This window comes from Prionailurus viverrinus, chromosome B3 (genome assembly GCF_022837055.1).
Source record: "Prionailurus viverrinus isolate Anna chromosome B3, UM_Priviv_1.0, whole genome shotgun sequence".
NCBI lineage: Eukaryota > Metazoa > Chordata > Mammalia > Carnivora > Felidae > Prionailurus > Prionailurus viverrinus.
In genome coordinates, this window is record NC_062566.1 from 15,410,400 (window position 1) to 15,430,265 (window position 19,866).

The window sequence follows — 19,866 nt, forward strand, 5'->3', positions numbered from 1 at the left end:
AAAAACAAATAATCCAATGAAGAAATGGGCAGAAAACATGAATAGACACTTCTCTAAGGAAGACATCCAGATGGCCAACAGACACATGAAAAGATGCTAAACATCACTCCTCATCAGGGAAATACAAATCAAAACCACACTCAGATACCACCTCATGCCAGTCAGAGTGGCTAAAATGAACAAATCAGGAGACTATAGATGCTGGCGAGGATGTGGAGAAACGGGAACCCTCTTGCACTGTTGGGAATGCAAACTGGTGCAGCCATTCTGGAAAACAGTGTGGAGGTTCCTCAAAAAATTAAAAATAGATCTACCTTATGACCAAGCAATAGCACTGCTAGGAATTTACCCAAGGGATACAGGAGTGCTGATGCATAGGGGAACTTGTACCCCAATGTTTATAGCAGCACTTTCAACAATAGCCAAATTATGGAAAGAGCCTAAATGTCCATCAATTGACAAATGGATAAAGAAATTGTGGTTTATATACACAATGGAATACTACGTGGCAATGAGAAAGAATGAAATATGGCCATTTGTAGCCACGTGGATGGTACCGGAGAGTGTTATGCTAAGGGAAGTTAGTCATACGGAGAGAGACAGATACCATATGTTTTCACTCTTATGTGGATCCTGAGAAACTTAACAGAAGTCCATGGGGGAGGGGAAGAAAAAAAAAAGAGGTTAGAGAGGGAAGAAGCCAAAGCAGAAGAGACTCTTAAAAACTGAGAACAAACTGAGGGTTGATGGGGGGTGGGAGGGAGGGGAGAGTGGGTGATGGGTATTGAGGAGGGCACCTGTTGGGATGAGCACTGGGTGTTGTATGGAAATCAATTTGACAATAAATTTCGTATTAAAAAAAAATCCAGGCACTCCTGTTCCTCCAGTGCCATGCCTAAAGTGTCTGCCTCATCTTCACTTCCTAGACAGCAGTATCCAGAGGAAGTGAGAAAGAGTCCCTTCCATAGCACTCTCAAAAGAAAAAGATCTTTTCTGGATTGCCGAACAAATTTTTCAGCTTGCTCACTAGCCTGAATTGGATCTTATGCCAATTTGTGAACTGATCTAGGGAAAAGAGAATGGGTCACTCCTTGACCAACCATATCCCAAGATTGGGGTTGGAATACACTTGCCCTAAGGCACATGAGAGTTCCGTAGGTGGAGGTTTGGGGGAAAACTGCACCAAGCTAGAGCTCTGTTAGGAAGCAGGGAATGGTGAATGTATGCTATGTGTGCATAAAAGAGTCTGGATGAAAGTGCAGAACAGTATATCCAGTATGTTGACATTTTTTTCTTAAAAAATAGAGATTAAATTATATATATATATATATATATATTTATATATGCACAAAATATATTTAGAGGGATAAATAAGAAACTGTTCGTGTGGCTACCTCATGGGAAGGATCTAGGTGTCCAGAGACATGGATGGGGAAAAGACTTTTCATTCTATATTCATTTACACCTTTTTAGTTTTGAGCCATATAATATATTACTGATTCAAAAAATTAATGAATTAAAAATTATAAGAAAAGTGGACTTTCAGAAGCATGAAAGTCTGATGAGACATAGGCACTTCACATGTGGACACTTTCAAGGACTTTACTCCAGATTAAGTAGGAGCTGTACCTACTTATTCATCCAAGAGCCCAGTGGATAACTGTTGGGTCAAATACATTAATTTTCAGAGGCAGTACAATCTGAGGTCAGATTGTTATCTGAACCCTGGCAGTTTGGTTCCAGAGCCTGAGTGCATAATAGCACCCTGTCCTGCCTGCATACACTCAAACCATCATACACTTCTATGTGCTCTTATGGGTACCATAAATTGCCAAAAGATGATGCAAAATTGTCTCCAAAAAGATTATTCTGATATATTTTCCAGTGAATAATACATGAGAGTGAGTGTTTCCCTGCATTCTCACCAACACTGGGTATAATGAATTTTTAAAATCCTATAGTCAACTCTTATTATTTCTATTTTTCATCTCTTACCTAAGAATGAGGGTATGCGTCTTTTCATGTTTATATTTGCTTTTTGTATTTCTTTTCCTGTAAGATGCTTACCTATTTTTTCTATTGGGTCATTTATTCTCTTCTTTCAGACTTATAACAGTTCTTTTTTTTACTGTGAACATTTAACCATTGCTCATATATTTCAGAAATATTTTGTCCAAGTTTATCTTTTGTAGGTTTATTGTACTTTTCTTTTTCTGTGCAAAGGAACTGAATTTTTATGTTCTGAGATTTATCAGTGTTTTCCTACTTAGCTTCTTTAATCTGGTGTCATCCATAGAAGGTTCTCCCTATTAAAGATTATAAAAAACATTTATAGATGTAGATTCTCATGGTAAAACTCTAATCTTTAGTGCTTTTGAAATCTGTACACTAGATTTGCATGTGTTTGTGTATCTTAACATGGTAAGAATCACAAATAGATCATGTATATTCTTAACATAATGCAGATTTCAGTTGAAGTCATTCTGTCTTTGGATATTTACCAAAACGTTGACTTGAATCCCCACTGCACACCTGAAAAGAAACAACACCCTTTCCAAGATTTCTGTGGGCTCCAGAGGGCCAGCCTGATTCTCTGCTCTGGCTGAACTCTCGCAATCCCATATATCCTACAACTCTCACCATATTCTTCTCTGTGATTTATCAGCCAGATGAGCAACTCAACCTCTCTTTTTCTTTGGGTTTCTTCAAAGCGACTCACACAAAGAAGAGCTTTGTATAGAGTTGGAGTGAGAGGTGAAACTTTTCTGCTGCAGCACCAACTATAAATTGGATATTAGACATACCTGTTCATAAAGTCCTTTGGTCAACTCACCAGTTGGGAATCGCTCGCTTGCAAATTTCTCCAAGAGTCTTAGGCTTCTACCAAGTTTGCTCAACCACACAGCCCTCTTCTGCTTCCCTCCCATCTTTTTTCCCCTTCCCTGAAGTTCTGTTTCCTTTTCATGCCAAGCATTGTCACTCTTTCCTCATTGGTCATTCCAGAACAAAGCGCTCTTTCAGGGCTTTGCCTTCTAATCAAAGTGTTGTCAAAAACAGAGAGACCATTCCATCATTAAACACACCCTAGTACTACCTATTAAAATACTAAATCATTCTGCTATACTAAGGTTTGAAAGTCTTTACAGTAATGCAAATTGAATTTATTTCAAATGACTTCATAGAATTGATCAAGAGATCATAAGACTTCTTTATTAGTAATGAATGGAGTTTCTAAGTCAAAGGATTCTTTCTATTCTTAAATTCAGCCTTGCTTAGCCATATTGTATGTTTATTGTGATACACTTTATTTAAGTATATATTGGGATTTTTTAAGTTTGTTTATTGTTATTTATTATTATTATTTTTTAGTTATCTCTACACCCAATGGGGGGATCACACTCACTACCCTGAGATCAAGAGTCACATGCTCTTCCAACTGAGCCAGTCAGGCACACTTACACTGGATATTTTCAGCTAAATCCATATGTAAGATTTAAAAATAGGGTGCTTTGTGAGTGCGCATGTGTGTGTGAGGGCCATCTGAATCAGGTTTTAGATGCCAAAATGCATTAGCTCAGGCAAATAAATTAGTAAGTTTTCTTTACTCCTTTCTTCTTTAGAACAGCTTATCAAATGGCATTGGAATAATCTTTTCTTAGAGAGGCTGTATTATATCACTAGACAGAACAAGGAAAATTACAAAAAACAAAGAGGGAAAACAAACTTTACCTATAAAGGAGCAAAGATAAGAATTACATCAAACTTCTCCTCAGAAACCATGTAAATGAGGAAAAAATGGAGTGAAATATTTAAATAGAAAGAAAACAATCTAGGATTTTGTATCAAGTGACATTACCCTTCAAAAGTAAAGTAGAAATAAAGACCACACCAAAAAAAGAAAAAAGAAAGAAAGAAAAGAAAAGAAAAAGAGGAATTTTGTTGCCAGGAAACATGCTTTGCAAGAAATGTTTCTAAAAAGATCTTTGGAGACAAGGAAATTAATATAGTCCAGAAACCTGGATCTATATAAAGAAAAGAAAGGCATTAGAGAATTAATAAATGAGAGAGTAAAAGAAAATTTTTTATTTTTCTTATTGTTAATTTAGCTCAGAGATAAGTTTGTACAAAATAATAATATGCATTATACAATAATTATATAATAATATAATCAACAATATATTTGTTGAATAGATGAAATATATAACATATATTTAATAATATAGTAATATATATCAATAATATATTAGATGATTAGAGTTTATGTATAAGTGAAATGAATGACAGAATGTTGTAAGGAATGGGAGGGAGGAGTTGGAAAGACTCTGTTATAAGATACCTGCACTACCCATGAAGAAGTACAGTGCTAACTGAAAGTGGACTTAGACTAATAGTAAATGTGTATGGTGAACTCTAGAATAGCCATTCAAAAATGTTTTTAAAGTATAATTGATATGCTAAGGGAGGAAAGAGAATGAAATTTATAAAATGCTTGATTAAACCAGAGAAGACAGAAAATGTGAATATAAAACACACACATGCACACACACACACACACACACACACACAAAACAAAACAAAATGAAAAACAAAGAACAAAGGCAATGAATAGAAAGCAGTTATAAGTATGGTGGATATGAATCCAACTGTAACGATAATCACTTTAAATGTGAATGATCTAAATATAACAATTAAAAGAGAGTATCAGAGTAGGTAAAAAAAAAGACTCAGCTACATGTTGTCTATAAGAAAATCACTTCAAATATAAAGATACAGATGGATTAAAAGAAAAGGGATGGATCAACAAATGGTGCTGAAATATTGTTAATCCACAGTTAATGCACACACAAAACAATGAAGTTGAACTGCTACCATAAACTCTTAGAAGAAAACAGGAGAAAAGTTTCAGGAAATTGAAGTTGACAAAAGATTTCTTGATATGGCACCAAAGCCATAAGCAACAACAACAAAAATGAATAGACTACATCAAAATATAAAACTTGTGCATCGGGATCCCTGAGTGGCTCAGTCAGTTAAGTGTACAATTCTTGGTTTTGGCTCAAGTCATGATCTCACAGTTTCATTGGTTCAAGCCCTGCTATTAGCACAGAGCCTGCTTGGGATTCTCTGTCTCTCTTTCTCTGCCACTCCCCCATTTGCATGTCTCTGTCTCTCTCAAAATAGATAAATAAAAAAAAATTGTGCATCAAATGATGCTATCAGAAGACTTGAAAGACAACACTCAGACTGGGAGAAAATATCTGCAAATCACATATCTGATAAGAGAATAATATCCAGAATATATGGAAAACTTTTAAAACTCAACAACAAACCATCCAATTTAAAAGTGGGCAAAGGATTTGAATTTCTCCAAAGATGATATACAAATAGCCTACAAGAACATAAAAAGATGCTCAAATCACTGGTCACTAAAGGAATGTAAATCAAAACCACAATAAGATACGATTTCACACATATTAGAATGGTTATTATTAAAAAAAAACAGGAAAATGTGTGGAGACATTAGAACCCTTGTACATGGCTGGTAGGCATGTTCAGTGGTGCTGCCACTGTGGAAAACAGTATGGAGTTCCTCAAAAAATTAAGCACAATTATCATTTGATCCAGCAATTCCACTTCTAGGTATATACCTAAAAGAATTGAAAGCAAGATTCAAACAGATATTTGTATACGAATATTCATAGCATTATTCACAATAGACAAAAGATAGAAACTACCCAAGCATCTATCAACAGATGAATGGATTTTTTAGAATGTGATATATACATATAATTAAATATTATTAATCCTTAAAAAGGAATGGAATTCTGATACATGGCACAACATGGAAAACTCCCAAAGTGACATAAGTCAGACAGAAGACAAATATTGTATGATTTTGCTTACATAAGTGTTTTAGTTAGGTATGACTGCTATAACAAAATACCATAATCTAGGTGGCTTGTAAACAACAGAAATGATTTTTCATAATTTTGAAGGCTGGAAAGTCTGAGATCAGGGTGCCAGCAAGGTCAGTTTCTGGTAAGAGCCATCTTCCAGGTTGCAGACTGCTGACTTCGCATTGTATCTTCATGTGAGAGAGAGCAGAGCAGAAGAAAGCTCTCTCACGATTCTTATAAAGGGCATTAATCTCATTCATGTGGGCTCCTCTCAAAGTCTCCACCTCCTAATACCATCACACTGGAAGGTAAGGTTTAATGTAAATTTTGAGGGAACATAAAAATTGAATCCATAACATTGAGATATCTATAATAGACAAATTCACAAAGACAGAAAGTATAATAAAGATTATTACAGGTTGATGGGAGGGAATAATGAGGTGTTATTGTTTAATGAGTATAGTTTCTGTGGTCAGTGTTTCCATGATGAAATACTTCTGGAAACAGTGGTGATAGTTGTACATTGTGAATGTATTCAATACCACTGAATTGTACATTTAAAATGGTTAAAGGTAAATTTTATGTTATGTATATTTTACCATAATAAAAAAAATTTAAATGAATGTAGAAAAACATACCATGCTAACACTAAGAAAGTTGGAGTAGCCACATTAATTTCACACAAAGCAGGTCAGAAATCAAGGAAAATTTTCAGTGATAAAAGGGGTCATAATGATAAAGGGATCAATTCTCCAAAAGACCTAACAATTCTTAATGTAAATGTACCCAAAAAGAGAGCATAAAAATATATGAGGAATGATAACTAAAAGAGAGCAGGGATGGGTATACTAATATGAAGTTAGGCCTCAAAACTAGTCTTAACAAATTCAAGAAGATTGAAATTATACCAGGTATCTTTTCCAATCACAATGGAATGGAACTAGAAACAAATAGCACAGGAAAAACTGGAAAATCCACAAATATGTGGAAGTTAAATAGCACAGTTTTCAACAACTAGTGAGTCAAAGTCACAAGGGAAATTAGAAAATATCTTGACACAAATGATGGGGTGCCTGGGTGACTCAGTTAGTTAAATGTCCAACTCTTGATTTCGGCTCAGGCCATGATCTTACTGTCCTGAGAGCAAGCCCTGTATCAATCTCCATGCTGAGCATGGAGCCTGCTTGGGAATTCTCTCTCCCTCTCCCCCAAAACTCCCCCAATCCCTTTCTCTCTTTCTCTCTCTCCTCTCTCAAAATAGATAAATGAACATCTTTTCAAAAAAGAAAAAGAAAATAGCTTGAGACAAATGAAAATGAAAATACAATATACCAAAACTTAGGGGATGCAGCAAAAGCAATACAAACAAGGAAATGGATAGCTAAAATGTCTATATTAAAAAAGAAGAAAGATCTCAGATAAATAACCTAACTTCACACCCAAAGAAACTATAAAAGGACAAAGTAAGCTCAAAGGTAGCAGTAGGAAAAATAAGAATGGAGATAAACAAAATAGAGAATAGAAAAGCAATAGCAAAAAAATCAATGAAACTAAGAGTTATTCTTTTTATCAGCAAAATTGACAAACCCTTAACTAGATTAACTAAGGAAAAAATACTAAAAAACTGAAATCAGAAATGAAAGAAGAGACATTACAACAGATGTCACAGAAATTAAATGGATTATAATGATTATAAGAGAATATTATGAAAAATCTATGCCAACAAATTGGATAACCTAGAAGAAATGGGTAAATTCCTAAAATCACACAACTGACAAAGAATGAATCATGAAAAAATAGGAAATTTGAAAAGTATATAGTCAAGAGTTAAATCAGTAACCAAAAACTTCACAACAAAGAAAAAGCCCTTGACTGGATAAGTTCACTGAAGAATTACACTAAACATTTAATAAAGAATTAACACAGGGGCACCTGCATGGCTCAGTCAGTTAGGTGTCCAAGTCTTGGTTTCGGCTTAGGTCATGATCTCACGGTTCATGAGTTTGAGTCCTGCATTGGCTCCTCACTAACAGTGCAGAGTCGACTTGGGATTCTCTCTCTCCTTCTCTCTCTCTGCCCCTCCCCCACTCATACTTGCTCGCTTATTCTCCCTCTCTCTCAAAATAAATGAATAAACATTAAAAATATCTTAGACACAAAATGGAATGGACATAAATAGAAAGGCATCCTATGTTCATGGATTGGAAGACTTAATATTGTTAAGATGTCCACACCATACAAAATGATCTACAGATTTAATGCAATCTCCATCAAAATTCCTATGACATTTTTTGTCAGAAATAGACATTTTTGTCTTAAAATTCATATGGAATCTTGAGGGACCCTGAATAGCCAAAACTATTTTGAAAAAGAGGAGTGAAGTTGGAGGAGTCATACTTCCTGATTTCCAAATATAGTACAAAGATATTGTAATCAAAACCGTGTGGTATTTGCATGAAGGCAGACAAATAGACCACTAAAATAGAATAGAAACCCCAGAAAAATACCTTTACAAATATGGTCGACAAGATCTTCAACAAGAGTGCTGAGATGACTTGATGGGGAAAGGATAATATCTTCAACAAATGGTGTTGGAAAACTGGATATCCACATGCAACAGAATGGAATTTTATCTTACACCATTAAAACACTCCTTTTTTTTTCTCAACCACTCTGTCTCCCACATACTTCTGGCCACCCAATGTATTGATTTGTCTACACCAGCCAATTCTCTAGTTCTTGGTAGATGCTGATTGATTGATGTCCTACAACTTAACTGAGTTCTCACACTAACCTTCCTGTAGTTAGCACAGACCCCATAAACTAAGGGCTCAGTCTCACAACTCATATGCCAGTCACAGCTCCCAAGTTGTCACCTATACTTCTGACTAATTGGCTATAAATTGGAGTTTCCCCTCCCCTCCCACAAACTAGAGTGGCTCACAGAACTCAAGAAAACACTTACTTACATTTACCATTTTATTATAAAGGATATAACTCAGAAACAGCCAGATAGAATAGAAGCATAGGATGAGTATGTGGAAAGGGTTGTGGAGTTTCAATGCTCTCTCCAAGCACACTACTCTTCTAGTAACTCCATGTGCTCACAAAACTGGAAGCTCTCCAAACCCTTTCAGTTAGACTTTTTTATGGAAGCTTTGTTACATAGGCATGATTAAGTCATTTGCCCATTGTTGATTACACTGATCTCTAGCCCCCTTCCCTTCCTTGGAGGTCAGGAGGTAGGGCTGACATTTCTATCTAATTACATGGTTGGTTCCCCTGGAAAACATCACCCTTCCCATTCCTGTGGGGTTTCTAAAAGTCATCTCATTAACAGAAGCTCAGGGTGTGGTTCAAAGGGGCTTTTTATAAAAAAACAAAAGTGAATCTTTCACCTTTATCACTCTTACCACTTGGGAAATTCCAAGGATCTTAGTAGCTAAGATCAGGAAAAGGAATGGAAACCAAATAAATATATATACAAATCACATTATTACACCATCTACAAAAGTTAACTTTAAATGGATTAAAGACCTAAAACTATAAAATTTCTAGAAGAAAACATAGGGAAAACTTCATGACACTGGATTTGGCAATGATTTCTTGGATATGACAACAAAAGTACAGGCAACCAAAACAAAAATAGACAAATGGGACTACATCAAACGTCAAACTTTTGTTCATCAAAGGATTCAGAATGAAATGAAAATTTCTGAATATTTGAATCATTATATTGTATACCTGAAACTAATATAGCACTGTATGTTAATTATTCTTGAATAAAAGAGGAATATTATGAACAACTTTATGCTCACATATTTGACAACTTAGATGAAATGGATCAATTCCTTAAAGACACAATCTACCAAAACTCATACAAGGAGAAATAGATAACTGAATATACCTACATCTTTTAAAGAAGTTGAATTCTTAATTAATAATCTTCACAACAGAAAACATCTAACTCACATGGTTTCGTGTGTGAATTCTATTAATTGTTTGCATAAGATGTAATACCAATAATCTACAATCTATTCCAGAAAATCAAAGCAAAGAGAACACTTCCTAACTCCTTGTGTAAAGCCAGCATAACACTAATACCAAAACTAGACAAAGACTTTATAAGCATATAAAATTACATGAACAAACGGAGGGCTGATGGGGGTGGGAGGGAGGGGAGGGTGGGTGATGGGTATTGAGGAGGGCACCTTTTGGGATGAGCACTGGGTGTTGTATGGAAACCAATTTCACAATAAATTTCAAAAAAAAATTACAGACCAACATTTCTCATAAACATAGACATTTATAATTGTTAGCTCTTCCTGATGGATGGACCCTGTGATTATTATATAATGCCCTTCTTCATCTCTTGTTACAGCCTTTAATTTAAAGTCTAGTTTGTCTGATATAAGTATGGCTACTCCAGCTTTCTTTTGGCTTCCAGTCGCATGATAAATAGTTCTTCATCCCCTCACTCTCAATCTGAAGGTGTCCTCAGGTCTAAAATGAGTCTCTTGTAGACAGCAAATCGATGGGTCTTGTTTTTTTATCCATTCTGATACGCTATGTCTTTTGGGTGGTGCATTTAGTCCATTTACATTCAGTGTTATTATAGAAAGATACGGGTTTAGAGTCATTGTGATGTCTGTATGTTTTATGCTTGTAGCAATGTCTCTGGTACTTTGTCTCACAGGATCCCCCTGAGGATCTCTTGTAGGGCTGGTTTAGTGGTGATGAATTCCTTCAGTTTTTGTTTGGGAAGACCTTTATCTCTCCTTCTATTCTAAATGACAGACTTGCTGGATAAAGGATTCTTGGCTGCATATTTTTTCTGTTCGTCACATTGAAGATCTCCTGCCATGCCTTTCTGGCCTGCCAAGTTTCAGTAGAGAGATCGATCACGAGTCTTATAGGTCTCCCTTTATATGTTAGGGCACTTTTATCCCTTGCTGCTTTCAGAATTTTCTCTTTATCCTTGTATTTTTCCAGTTTCACTATGATATGTCATGCAGAAGATCGATTCAAGTTCCGTCTGATGGGAGTTCTCTGTGCCTCTTGGATTTCAATGCCTTTTTCCTTCCCCAGTTCAGGGAAGTTCTCAGCTATTATTTCTTCAAGTACCCCTTCAGCACATTTCCCTCTCTCTTCCTCCTCTGGGATACAATTATGCATATATTATTTCTTTTTAGTGTATCACTTAGTTCTCTAATTTTCCCCTCATACTCCTGGATTTTTTAAATCTTTTTCTCAGCTTCTTCTTTTTCCATAATTTTATCTTCTAGTTCACCTATTCTCTCCTCTGCCTCTTCAATCCGAGCCGTGGTCATTTCCATTTTATTTTGTATCTCGTTTAAAACGTTTTTCAACTCCTCCTGACTGTTCCTTAGCCCCTTGATCTCTGTAGCAAGAGATTCTCTGCTGTCCTCTATACTGTTTTCAAGCCCAGCGATTAATTTTATGACTATTATTCTAAATTCACTTTCTGTTATATTATTTAAATCCTTTTTGATCAGTTCATTGGCTGTTGTTATTCCTGCAGATTCTTTTGAGGGGAATTCTTCCGTTTGGTCATTTTGGATAGTCCCTGGAGTGGTGGGGACCTGCAGGGCACTTCCCCTGTGCTGTGGTGTATAACTGGAGTTGGTGGGCGGGGCCGCAGTCAGACCTGATGTCTGCCCCCCGCCCACCGCCGGGGCCACAGTCAGACTGGTGTGTGCCTTCTCTTCCCCTCTCCTAGGGGAGGGATTCACTGTGGGGTGGGGTGGCCCGTCTGGGCTACTTGCACACTGCCAGGTTTGTGGTGCTGGGGATCTGGTGTATTAGCTGGGGTGGGTAGGGAAGGTACACGGGGGGCAGGAGGGGCAGGCTTAGCTCGCTTCTCCTTAGGTGATCCACTTCAGGAGGGGCCCTGTGGCAGCAGGAGGGAGTCAGACCCGCTGCCGGAGGGGTGGCTCCGCAGAAGCACAGCATTGAGTGTTTGCGCAGAGCAAGCAAGTTCCCTGGCAGGAACTGGTTCCCTTTGGGATTTTGGCTGGGGGGTGGGCGAGGGAGATGGCGCTGGTGAGCGCCTTTGTTCCCCGCCAAACTGAGCTCTGTCGTCCCCGGGCTCAGCAACTCTCCCTCCCTTTATCCTCCAGCCTTCCTGCTTTCTGAGCAGAGCTATTAACTTATGACCTCCCAGATGCTAAGTGCCGCTTGCTGTCAGAACACACTCCATCCGGCCCCTCCACTTTTGCCAGCCAGACTCGGGGACTCTGCTTGGCCAGGGGGCCGCCCCGCCACCCTGGCTCCCCCCCCGCCAGTCGGTGCAGCACGCACCACCTCTCCACCCTTCCTATCCTCTTCCATGGGCCTCTCGTCTGCACTTGGCTCTGGATACTCCTTTCTGCTAGTCTTCTGGTGGTTTTCTGGGTTAGTTAGGCAGGTGTAGGTGGAATCCAAGTGATCAGCAGGAAGCGCGGTGAGCCCAGCATCCTCCTATGCTGCCATCTTCTGAAAAGCCAATAAAGTTAAATTTAAAAAAAGAATTGGAATTTATTTTAATTGAGATATAATTGACATATAGCATTATGCTCATTTCCAGTGTCATATAATAATTCAATATTTGTATATGTTGCAAAATGGTCACCACAATAAGTTTAATTAACATCCATTATCACACATAGTTAGAATTTTTTTCTTTTGATGAGAACTTTTAAGATCTACTCTGCTAGCAACTTTCGAATATACAATATAGTATTATTAACTATAGTCACCATGCTGTACATTATATCCCTATGCCTTATAACTGGGAATTTGTATCTTTTGACTATTTTCACCCATTTTGCTCACCCCACACCACTGACCCCTGGCAACCACCAATCTATTCTCTGCATCTAGTCGTTTGGGTTTAGGTGTTTTTGTTTTTTGTTTTTTGTTTTTTTGGTTTGCTTTTGTTTTAGATTCCACATACAAGTGACATCATAGAGTACTTGTGTTTATCTGCCTGACTTATCTCATATGGCATAAAGGCCTCAAGATCCATCCATGTTGGCAGAGATGGAAAAGTGGGGTAAGAGGGAGCCGTGTGTCCACAGAAGTCTCTGAGAGAGCCTCCACAGAGGAGCAGAAGGAAATGGAAGATAAAGTAACTAGTCCAGAGAAAGCTGAAGAAGCAAAATTAAAAGCAAAGTATACTCATCTAGGACAAAAGCTTGGAGGTTAAAATTTCTTAAGGAAACGATAACATAAAAGGCAAAAATATTTTGATTCTGGGGTTACAATATGGCTAAAGCAAAAATCAATAAGCCACTTCCTACTGCAGCTCTGGATAAGACAGAAGTTACTGGTGACCACATTCCCATTGCACAGGACCTACCTCAATGGAAACCATCCCTTGTTACTAGCAAGCTGTTGACTGATTAAAAATGCTGAATTGGAAAAAAAAATCCATCCATGTTGTTTCAAATGACAATGTTTCATTCTTTTTTTAATGTGTGTGTGTGTGTGTGTGTGTGTGTGTGTGTGATTTTCTTTATCCACTCAATCATCAAGGAATGTTAAGTTGCTTGCATATGTTGGCTATTGCAAATAATACTGCAGCTAACATGGGGGAGGGTGGCCCAGAGATCTTTTTGAGTTAGTGTTTTTGTTTTCTTTGGCTAAATAACCAGAAGTGGAATTGCTGGGTCATATGATGTTTCTGTTTTTTAATTTTTTGAGGAATCGCCATACTATTTTCCATATGTAAATATAGCATTTACATTCCCACCAACAATGCATGAGGGTTTCCTTTTCTCTACATCCTCACCAACACTTGTTATTTCTAGTCTTTTTGATAATAGCCATTTGGTGTGATATTTCATTGTCATTTTGATTTGCATTTCCCTGATGATTACAGATATTGAGCACCTTTTCATGTACCTGTTGGCCATCTGTGAATAATTAGAACTTGAAATTAAAAACACACGCCATTTAAATGGGCACCAAAAATTGTAATGCTTAGGAATAAGTTTAACAAAATATGTAAATTATTTATATGAAGAAATCTAAAAAATTTTGATGAAAGAAATCAAAGAAGATCTAAATAACAGGATAAATACTGTGCATGAATGGATGAGATATTTTTTAAATACCATTTCTTCCCAATGTAATGTATAAATTCAATGCAACCCCAATCATAATCTTGGCAAAATATTTTGTGAGTATTGCAAATTCAATTATGAAGTTTCTGCACAAAGGCAAAATATTTAGAATAACCAACACAGTATTACAGAAGAAAAACAAAGTCAGAGGAGTGACCATACTTGACTTCAAGACTTACTATAAGTGGAACTAGAGTGTATTATGCTAAGCAAAATAAGTCAGTCAGAGAAAGACAAATATCATATGATTTCACTCGTATGTGGAATTTAAGATACAAAACAAATGAACATAAAGGTCTCTTCCTTAATAATATAGAAACAGAGAGGGAGACAAACCATAAGAGACACTTAAATACAGAGAACAAACTGAGGGTTCCTGATGGGGTGTTAGGTTGGGGGAAGGGCTAAAGGGGTGAGGGGCATTAAGGAGGACACTTGTTGCGGTGAGCAATAGGTGTTATTTGGAAGTGATGAATCACTAAATTCTATTCCTGGAATTATTATTACATTATATGTTAACTAACTTGGAATTAAATTTGAAGAAAAAAAAAGACTTACTATAAAGTTTACTATAAAGTTACAGTGACCCAGGCAGAGTGGTATTGCTTAATAGATAAATAAGTCAATGAAACAAAACGAAGAGTCCAATAAAAGTTCATACAAACACAATAGATTGTCTTTGACAAAGAAGCAAAGGCAATTCAATGGAGAAAGGATAGACGCTTATTAAACAAATGGTGTTGGAAAAATTGTAAATTCACATGCAAAAAAAAAAAGAAAAAGAAATAGAGTGGCTGAGTGAATTAAAAAAAAAGACACAGACCTAATATCCTTCGCAAAAATTAACTTAAAATTAAACCTAAATGTAAAATGCAAAACTGTAAAACTCCTAATAGATAACAGGAAAAAATTTGAAGCGACCTTGGTTTGGCAATGACTTTTAAAAATTTTTTTTTTCAACGTTTATTTATTTTTGGGACAGAGAGAGACAGAGCATGAACGGGGGAGGGGCAGAGAGAGAGGGAGACACAGAATCGGAAACAGGCTCCAGGCTCTGAGCCATCAGCCCAGAGCCTGACGCGGGGCTCGAACTCACGGACCGCGAGATCGTGACCTGGCTGAAGTCAGACGCTTAACCGACTGCGCCACCCAGGCGCCCCTGGCAATGACTTTTTATATACAACACCAAAAACTCAATCCATGAAAGAAAAAAAAATTCAGTTATTCCAAAGGAAATAACAAGATAAAATCTCTGGGAAAAAAATCTTAGTAAAATAGAGACAATAATTTACCTGATAAGGAGTTAAAAGTAATGGTTACAAAGATGCTCACTAAACTGGGGGAAAGAATGGATAAACACAGTGAGAACATCAACAGAGATGGAAAATATAATAGAAATCATGGAACTTCTGAACTGAAAAATACACTAGAGGGGTTCAACAACAGACTAGATGCAACATAAGAAAGAATCTGTTAACTCAAAGATAAGGCAGTGGAACTTACCCAATCAGAGCAGGAAAAAGAATGAAAATGAAAAAAAAAAAAGAGAAAGAAATAAAAAAGAAGATAGGTTAAGGGAAAAAATGGGACAACATCAATTGGACTGACATTCACAACATTGGGCTCCTAGAAGGAGAAGAGAGAGAGAAATGGGCAGAAATCTTATTTGAAGAAATAATGGCTGAAAATCTCCCTAACCTGGGGAAGGAAATGGCCATCCAAATCCAGGAAGTTCAGAGAGCTCCAAATAAGAAGAACCCAGTAACTTTGCCATTAAAATGACAAAAGTTAGAAACAAGGAGAGAATATAAAAGCAGCAGGAGAGGGGCACCTGGGTGGCTCAGTTGGTTGAATGTCTGACCTCAGCTCAGGTCATGATCTCACAGTTTGTGAGTTTGAGCTCTTCATCAGGCTCACTGCTGTCAGCCTGTCAGCACAGAGCCTGCTTTAGATCCTCTGTCCCCCTCTCTCTGCCCCTCTCCAACTAGTGCTCTCCCCAAAAATGAATAAATATTTAAAAATAAAAATTAAAAAAGCAGTAAGAGAAAAAAGACTTGTTACATACAAGGGAACCTCCATAAGACTATCACTAGATCTTTCAGCAGAAACTTTGCAAGCCAGAAGAAAGTAGTACAATATTTCCAAAATATTGTGGAAAAAGCTTCTAGGTTTTTAGGTTTGCAAATAAGTTCTTTTGAGTAATACACAAAAGATAAAGAGAAAGGAATATAAGCACACCACTAAAGAAAATTGTCAAACCATAAAAGTAAGGAAACAAGAGAAGAAAGGAACAGAGAAGAACTATGAAAACAGCCAGGAAAGAATTAACAAAATGGCAGTAAGCACATTCCTATCAATCATTACTTTAAATGTAAGTGGACTAATTCTCCAATCAAAAGACATAGAGTAGCTGAATGGATTTCTTTTCAGAAATATCCATCTATATGTTGCCTGTAAGGAACTCGCTTCAGATATAAGGACACACAAAGACTGCAGGTAAAGGGGTAGAAAAAGATATCCCATGCAAGCAGAAACCAAAACAAAGCTGGAGTAGCTATACTTATATCAGACAAATAGACTTTATTTTATTTTTTACAGGGTTTTTTTTGAAGGAATCATCATCATCATCATCATCATTATTCCTACACAAAAACATAAAACTTGAATGGTTCTAGATTTTTCCTCCTGTTGGGTTGTGGCCACTTCCTCACTGGGAGGGAAAAAGTACATCCATATTGGTTTCTCTGAGGACCCCGTGCAATTCAAGCAACAAAACCACAACTTATCAATTTTAAAGCCATTCCTAAAGATTCCTTTGTCCTCCTCATATTTTCAGAAATAGTGTAGCTATGTTCCAGAACATATTGGCAACAGTTCTGAATACCCTCCCAAGTCCACACCAAACAGGAAACCAAGAATGTTCTTGGATCTGTTCTCACTTTTGCCCCTCAAGAACTCAGGAGTTCAACAAGACAAATAGACTTTAAAACAAAGACTGTAATAAGAGACAAAGAAAGGTGTACATTATGATAAAGTGGTCAACCTAACAATAAGCTATAACATTTTCAAATATTTATGCATCCAATGTAGGAGTGCCTGAGTATATAAAGCACACATTAACAGAGTGAAACGGAGAAACAGACAGCAACACAATACTAGCAGGATACTTTAACAACCCACTTACATCAATGGATAGATCCTCCAGACAGAAAATCAATAAGGAAACATTGGCTTTAAACAATACATTAGACCAGATGGACTTAACAGATATTGACAGACCATTCCAACCAAAGAATACAGATTCTTCTCAAGTATACATGGAGCATTTTCCAAGATAGATCATATGTTAGACCACAAAATAAGTCTTAATACATTGAAGAGAGCTGAAATCATATCATGCATCTTTTCCAATCACAATGGTACGAAACTAGAAATTAATTACACAAGTAAAAGTGGAAAATTCACAATTATGTAGAGATTAGACCATGCTACTGACAACTAATGCTTCAAAGAATAAATCAAAGCAGAAGTCAAAACATGCTTTGAGACTAATGAAAATGGAAAAATAACATACCAAAATTTATGGGATGTACCAAAGGCAGTTCAAAGAGGGAAGTTAACAGCAATAAATGCTTATGTCAAGAAATAAGAAAAGACTCAGGGCACCTGGGTGGCTCAGTAGGTTAAACATCTGACTTCAAATCATGATCTGCCAGTTCATGAGTTTGAGCCCCACGTCAGACTCTCTGCTGACAGCTCAGAGCCTGGAGTCTGCTTCAGATTCTGTGCCTCCCTCTCTCCACCCCTCCCCAGCTCGCACTCTGTCTCTGTCTCAAAAATAAATAAACATTTAAAAAAAGAAGAAAAGTCTCTGGGAATGCAAGCTGCTGCAGTCACTCTGGAAAACAGTATGGAGGTTCCTCAAAAAACTAAAAATAGAACTACCCTATGACCCAGCAATTGCACTACTAGGCATTTATCCACGGCATACAGGTGTGCTGTTTCAAAGGGACACATGCACCCCCATGTTTATAGCAGCACTACCAACAATAGCCAAAGTATGGAAAGAGCCCAAATGTCCATCGATGGATGAATGTATAAAGAAGATGTGGTATATATATACAATGGAGTATTACTTGGCAATGACAAAGAATGAAATCTTGCAATTTGCAACTATGTGGATGGAACTGGAGGGTATTATGCTAAGTGAAATTAGTCAGTCAGAGAAAGACAAAAATCATATGACTTCACTCATATGAGGACATTAAGAAACAAAACAGATGAACATAAGGGAAGGGAAACAAAAATAATATAAAAACAGAGAGGGGGACAAAACATAAGAGACTCATAAATATGGAAAACAAACTGAGGGTTACGGGAGGGGTTGTGAAAGGGGGATGGGCTAAATGGGTAAGGGGCACTAAGGAATCTACTCCTGAAATCATTGTTGCACTATATACTAAATAGTTTGGATGTAAATTTAAAAAAATAAAACAAGTTAATAAGAAAAAAAAATTAGGTCGGCACAAAACCTGTTTCTTGACTAAGAATAATGGCTTCATAACAAAGTCATTGTCCATGTTAATCTGATTTTCCTCTGTAACCTAATATTGTCTTTTTTTTACTGCCTTAAAGTATTAAATATAAATAAAACATAAATTCTGATACGTTTCCATGAAAAAAGGAACCACAGATTTCAATGTTATCAAGTACCAATCTTCTCATTACATACCCAGGATTTCCAAAGGATCTCACATTCTAAAAAGTAAATTTTTCCTTTATTTCAGTGTAAAAATCCAAAATACTCTAAAATCAAATTTTACTGAAAGCACTTAATAAAATATTAACACAATAAAATAGAGACATGTAAGCTGGCAGAATCCAGGTTTCAAATAAGCAAATGAATTCAACATGGTCTAATTCATATCGTGTTAGAATCTATACAGACAGTGCTAAATAAAGCCATCTATTTAAAATCTTTTTGGGACTATCTAGTCTTCAAGATTTTGTTTCAGAGTAAAGGACCTTCTTGGAACTTCCCAGAAGCCTCTGGTTGACCAGAGAACCAAAGGTAGAAGGACATAGTGAAACCACAGAAGATAAAGATGGTCCCTGTGCAGGCTGTGCTGCCCTGCCCTGCTTTCTCTGGAGAAAGGCCATGACAAAGGCCTCAGGGAGTCTATTAAGAAAGACTTTCCATGATGCTTACTGGGGTATCCTATTCTATCATTTATATAGGTAAATTACATGTATAATAATAAACTACTGCTTCTTTGAAGACTTTGATTAAAAAAAAAGAAAAGTCTCAAATAAACAATCTAATTTATAGTACAAAGAACTAGAAAAAGAACAAGCAAAACCCAAAAGTAACAGAAAGAAGGAAATAAGAAAGATTACAGCAGAAATAAATTAAAAGACAATTTTAAAAGATCAATGAAAATAAGAGCTTGTTCTTTAAAAAGTAAACAAAATTGACAAACTTTTGGCTAGATCCACTGTGAAAGAGACAGAGATAGACACAGAAAGGGAGGAGACTCAAATAAATAAAATCAGAAATGAAAGATGAGATGTTGCAACTGATACCACAAAAATACAAAGGATCATAAAAGACAGATATGAACAATTATACACCAACAAATTGGAAAACCTAAAATAAAGAGATAAATTCCTGGAAACCCATAATCTACCAAGACTGAATCATGATGAAAAAGAAAAGCTGAATACTGATCACTAGTAAAGAAATTGAATCAGTAATCAAAAATTTCCCAACAAACAAAACTCTAGGACCAGCGAGCTTCATTGGTGGATTCTTTCATATATCCGAAGAAGAAACATTCAAAGAA

General features: G+C 36.6%; 1 pseudogene; it reads left to right on the forward strand.

Moving 5' to 3' along the window:
* The first annotated feature begins 12,980 nt into the window (after nucleotides 1–12,980).
* On the forward strand, nucleotides 12,981–13,304 carry LOC125167610 (cAMP-regulated phosphoprotein 19-like; annotated as a pseudogene).
* The last annotated feature ends 6,562 nt before the right edge of the window (nucleotides 13,305–19,866 follow it).